Source organism: Triticum dicoccoides, chromosome 1A (assembly GCF_002162155.2).
Source record: "Triticum dicoccoides isolate Atlit2015 ecotype Zavitan chromosome 1A, WEW_v2.0, whole genome shotgun sequence".
Lineage (NCBI taxonomy): Eukaryota > Viridiplantae > Streptophyta > Magnoliopsida > Poales > Poaceae > Triticum > Triticum dicoccoides.
In genome coordinates this window covers 541,771,189-541,777,409 of record NC_041380.1, presented here as the reverse complement: position 1 = coordinate 541,777,409, position 6,221 = coordinate 541,771,189, and the positions used below count along the sequence as shown (strand labels likewise).

The window sequence follows — 6,221 nt, the reverse complement described above, 5'->3', positions numbered from 1 at the left end:
GGGGGGGGCACCGCCTAGGTTGGCCCCCGTGAAGCTCTGCCACTGTGCCTATCGGTGGAAGTCTTATTCAGACAAATTATGTGGCAATTCCCACGAAATCATCGCCACGCCTGAAAATAGTTTTTCGTCTTTTTAGACAATGAATGGTGGACAAAAAAGAAGTTCTATGATCAGGCATAAATTCAAGTCCTCTGATTTTAGTTAACAATGCTCTGTGTACGGCGAGCCATGTGTATTTTGTGATATCCTTTTGCTGAATTTAGAAAAGATTGTGTTTTGGTGGTTTCAGGTTACAGCGAGGATGCCGGATTGCACCATGTAAGCGATTCAGACTACTACATCGAGCTGGTCCAAGTTTATCAAGCCGCATCATGTGCTCTTCAAACGCTTCTAGGAAGAAGGTGATATTTTTAATAACGCATATGTGCAAGCATGCTAGATTGATGTCGCAGTAATTGGTTTGAGTTGAGGCATTTCTTGAAGACAAATGCAAGGATGATTTATTGCTGTTGGAACCACAGTGTTGGATTTGGTCTGTTGTCTGTTTGGCATGTATTGCTAGGATCCTAAGGTGAACTCTCAGCTCATTTGTTTGTTGTTATTTGCTGGGACCTATTTTAACTAGGTGAAATACTTGGGTTACCACTTTCATTTATTTTCTTCCTGTTGTTATGCATGTACTCCCTCTGTAAAGAAATATAAGATCGTTTATAGATCACTAAAGGGAGTAACATCTAATACAAGATAGTAGCTTCCTCCACCATCAACTATTACTTGATCACAAGCGCCATCCACAACGGGATAGCCCTATCACTCTTGGTCCTCGAAAGGAGAAAGAGGATGATCCCAACTAGGTAACTAGATTCTTTTATGGAGGTGGTAACTACATGAGTTCATCATGTTTGAACTGATTATTGTGCACATGTTGCTATATTATGACAAAATAGATAGTCAAGGTCTGCACCTATTTCTCCAGGAAAATACCAATCTTGATATACATACCCATCATACCTTTTTACAAAAATGGGCGGGCGTGGCAAGGTGCGCCATCATGTTCTAGTGTGAACAATATTGATAAGCATGGAGTTGATCAGGACCAACCATACTAGTACTTTCTTTCTTTCTTTTGCAAGGGGGAAGAAGTTGCTGCTTGCTAGCTGTCATTTTTATGTAGGCTACTGTCCATAATAATGGGGACTGCAACAGCCCTCAGTCAAGAGTCAAGACCGGCAAGATCATTATCAGGTAAACTTCGTGGAGCATAGAAATCCTTGCCTTCTTGACTTTTCTCATCCATGGGTCCTATATAGGAACTGCATATCACGCAATTGGCAGTTCGACACAGGCAGCAAGGCATAGCTCTTCTTCACAAACCTGCAGCAGCAGGAAACAAAAGGTATGTAATTCACCCAGCTTTACTTCATGTAGCAGAACTCCTTGTGACCATCTGTGGAAAGCACGCGCAATCTTGCAGTTGCAATCTTTTAGCACACGCACAACCACGAAAAGATCTTGTTCTACATCATTGTGCCATCATGTTTTTCTATTGTCACCATACGGGAGCTAGCAAATGGATCTAGTAGAAACTGAAAGCAATTCACCAAGTATACGCAGGAGCAGCATATATTCCTATTTTTGCCGGTTGTGGTTTCTTTTTTTATTACGGATTTATACGTACCGAATCTTAATAAATATAGCTCCGAGCATCATAATGATGTGGAGGCCAGGGATTATCCTCATTTTTCAGAAAAAAAATATTCCTAGGAGCACGGTTCATGGAAGAGAGAGAAATTGGAAACCATATAAGGTACTATATATATTATGAGAAGATCTTAGACCAGTAGAACGCTGGATTCAAAGAACACAGTCTTAGAACCCTCGTAAAACAGTGCTAGATTCTCGTAAAGAGAGAGCCACCCATAAAAATGAACCGAGGAAACTCTCTCTCTCTCTCTCTCTCTCTCTCCCTCCCTCCCTCCCTCCCTCCCTCCCTCCCTCTCTCTCTCTCTATGTGTATAGCTCACAGTTCCTTCATTTTTTTTATAGTGTGAACGATGCTTCCTGTTCTTCTGCTGCTTCTCTTATCACAGCCCGCATCGAGTTCATCTGTCCAGGCAACAACAAGGACATTCAGAAACAGGACTGACGGGGATGCCTTGCTGGAACTGAAGGCAAGCCTAAGCAATCACCAGGGACAGGGAGTCCTAGATGCATGGAACACAACTAGTGACTTCTGCCGGTGGCCTGGTGTCAGTTGCAGCCTTAAGCATAAGGACAGGGTAACGGTTCTTAATCTCTCCTCAGAGGGCCTTGCAGGCACAATCACACCTTCCATTGGGAACCTCACGTTCCTGAAAGTTCTAAACCTCAGCCGGAACAGTTTGGGCGGTGAGATACCTTCATCGACTGGTCGCCTGTCTCGGTTACGATATCTTGACTTGTCCAAGAACTCACTTCATGGCGCCATGCACGCCGACTTGAAGAACTGCACCAGTCTCAAGGGCATCAACCTCGGCTCAAACCAGCTCACCGGAGAAATCCAATCTTGGCTAGGAGGCTTGCCGAGCCTCCGGGCCATAACCCTGCAGAAGAACAACTTCACTGGGATTATCCCGCTATCACTGACCAACCTCTCATCGTTATACAGGATAGAGTGCTCCTGGAACTAGCTTGAGGGTACCATCCCTGAGGGCCTTGGCAGGCTCGGTAGTCTTGCGTTTGTGGCCTTTGATTTGAACCGCCTCTCAGGCACCGTCCCCTCAACTTTCTTCAACCATTCCTCTCTAATCGGCTTGAGTTTGGCGGTAAATGAATTGCACGGCACACTGCCCTCTGACTTTGGGAATAGCCTACCAAATCTGCAGTACTTGCTCCTTGACGCCAACCACTTCACAGGAAGCATTCCAGCCTCTCTAGCCAATTCAACCATGCTCTACTTTGTAGACATCTCCTTTAACAACTTCGCTGGACGTGTGCCACCAGAGATCGGGAAGCTTTGCCCACACATGCTCTCTCTCTCAACAAATCAGCTCAAGGCAACTAGTGCTGAAGGCTGGCAGTTCATGACGCACTTGACAAACTGCACACGCCTCCGTTACCTTGACCTTCAGGGCAACATGTTCGGCGGCGTGCTGCCGAGCTCTGTTGCCAATCTATCAGCACGTCTAGAAATCCTTTACCTTGGATTCAATGAGATTACTGGAACAATACCACAAGGCATTACTGAACTTGTAGGGTTAAGTCTGTTGCAGCTCTCTAATAACCGTTTTACCGGTGAATTGCCTGGCAGCATTGGAAGGCTAAATTTGCTAGAGGCCTTGTGGTTTGAAAATAACCGACTGAAAGGGTCCCTGCCATTCTCCCTTGGGAACTTGACGCGGCTAGCAAGTCTTTACGCAGAGGGCAACAACTTTGAGGGGCGTCTTCCAACAAGCCTAGGGAGCCTCCAGGAGATTACTACAGCCAATTTTTCAAACAATATGTTCACAGGTCCATTGCCTAAACAGATCTTTTACCTATCTTCCCTGACAAACGCCCTGGATTTGTCAGATAATTATTTTGTTGGTACACTTCCACCAGAAGTTGGCCTCCTCACAAAAGTTGCATACATGTACATCTCCAACAACAACCTGTCAGGGCCCCTGCCCGATGCACTGAGCAATTGCCAAAGCTTGATACACCTCCGGTTGGACCGTAACTCCATCAATAGTAGCATTCCTGCTTCTGTGAGCAAAATGCAAGGCTTGATATTGCTAAACCTTACCAAAAACACACTCTCCGGTATGATTCCTCGAGAGCTAGGACTCATGGATGGCATTCAAGAATTGCATCTCGCACACAACAACCTGTCTGGTCATATCACTGAAAGCTTTGGGAACATGACATCGTTGTATCGGTTAGACCTGTCTTTCAACCGTCTTGACGGCAGAGTTCCATCACAGGGTGTGTTCAGTAACGTGACAGGGTTTTCCTTTGAAGGGAACTCGGGCCTCTGTGGTGGCGTCTCAGAATTACATTTGCCCCTATGCCCGCCGGAATCCATGGAACATGGTCTAAGGAAACGTCATTTGCTGATGAAAGTAGTTATTCCAATTGCTGCTGGCATCATTATAGGCTCGAGTCTGATTCTTGTTTTCTTCACAATAAGAAAGAAACCAAAAGCTCAATCTGCAACCACTAGGGGATTCCAATTGGCAGATGACAATTATCCTAGAGTTTCTTATGCTGGATTGGTCCAAGGAACAAATTGCTTTGCCACAGACAATTTGATTGGTAGAGGAAGGTATGGATCTGTGTATAAGTGCGGTTTGCTGCTAAAAAATATGATGACCACAGTTGCTGTGAAGATTTTTGATCTTCAACAATCTGGCTCCTCCAAAAGCTTTCTAGCTGAGTGTGAGGCACTTAGTAAGATATGCCATCGTAATTTGGTCAGTGTCATCACTTGCTGCTCAAGCTTGGACTCAAACCAAAACGACTTCAAAGCCATTGTGTTTGAGCTCATGCCTAATGGGAACCTAGATAAGTGGCTGCATCCGGATGTACATGCATCGCAGCAGCTGCAGGGCTTGACAATGGTGCAGAGGTTAAATATTGCCGTTGATGTTGCTGATGCACTAGATTACTTGCACAACTGCGAACCTCCAGTTGTTCACTGTGATTTGAAGCCAGGCAACATTCTTCTTGATACGTATTTAGTTGCTCACATTGGGGACTTTGGCCTTGCAAAGATTCTCTCGGATCCAGAAGGGGAGCAACCAATCAATTCAAAGAGCTCTATCGGAATAAGAGGAACAATTGGATATCTCGCTCCAGGTAGCTCAAAATTTCTTTAAACAGTTCTACTCTCATAACAGAAATTTTGAATGTCAAATCATGCTGTTTTGTGTATGCAATGTAGAATATGGCGAAGGCAGTCAAGTTTCTCCATCTGGAGATGTATACAGCTTTGGAAGTGTCATCCTCGAGTTGTTTACAGGCATGGCACCTACTCATGACATGTTCAGAGATGGGTTGACCTTGCAAAAACATGCCGAGAATGCATTTCCAGATAAGTTAATGGAGATTGTTGATCCTGTCTTACCATCCATTGAAGAAAAATCTGGGAGTAGTTTGCAGAATCAAAGCAACAGAATGGAGGATATCTGCAACACCATGTTCTCTATCATAGAAGTTGCGCTATCGTGCTGCAAGCAAGCACCAACAGAGAGGATGTGCACGAGAGATGCAGCAGCTGGGATGCGCAAGATAAGGGATAGCCATGTTAAAAAGAATACAAGATTAGCAAGTCATAGTTAGCTGCGTAGATACATACTTATGTAAACCATGCATTAAGATAGCCAATGGTTGGCAATACACCATTTTAGCTCCAAAGAATAATATTGTTGGTTTATATAGGACAAAACCTATTTACACGCCTAGGAATTCCAGACATGGGAGCAAGAACGAACTGTAGTGCAACATATGGAATTTCTGGAAGTATATGTAAAGTATTGTTGTGCTAAATCAGGAATACTAGTAAGATGCCCGTGCTGCGCCACGGAATTACAAGAGATCTCGCGGAACATTGTTTACTCAAGGGTCAGCAGCCTAGTGAACAATAAAAGATGTACCAAGATCTTGATCAAAGTGATGTTATATCATTGATAGGTACACATTGAGCAAAATCAAACACATGGTTTCCAACTAATATACCCCCTTGTCCAAGCCAAACATTTTCTTCCACATTTTCAACTTGCAGAAGATTTGTCACAGTTTTCTCATTGCTCTCCCATATTAAGGGGACACACAAAAAAATGTGACAAATAGAAAATCTATCCATAAACATTTGGCAATTGCACCAGACAACTTTGATTTTATTGACATGAGTGAATAATGTAGAAAACACCGAAAAGGCAGAGGAGAAACACACAGAATGCCCGAGGACCACCAAGCTAGATTACTATTACTGAATGATGTGTCGTGCGCCGGTATTCTTCCAACATTGGCTTCGTCAATGGCAAGCTAACAACTCTAATTTATGAAAAATGCAGCGACTGCGCTCACGCCAAATCTCTCAAATCACTGGCACGGCCATCGATCTTCAGTACGTATTATCATGTACAACCTTAGAGCAACTACTGCAACGGAACTGTTTCTTTCCTTGGAACAGCTCTAGAAAACAAAACAAGCTATTATGTTACCTTTTATCCAAGGATTCAGCTCACTTTGTGCCAGTATAT

The 6,221-nt window shown here is 43.9% G+C and overlaps 1 pseudogene; it reads left to right on the top strand.

The window, feature by feature from the left end:
* The first annotated feature begins 1,414 nt into the window (after window positions 1–1,414).
* On the top strand, window positions 1,415–5,616 carry LOC119287258 (annotated as a pseudogene).
* The last annotated feature ends 605 nt before the right edge of the window (window positions 5,617–6,221 follow it).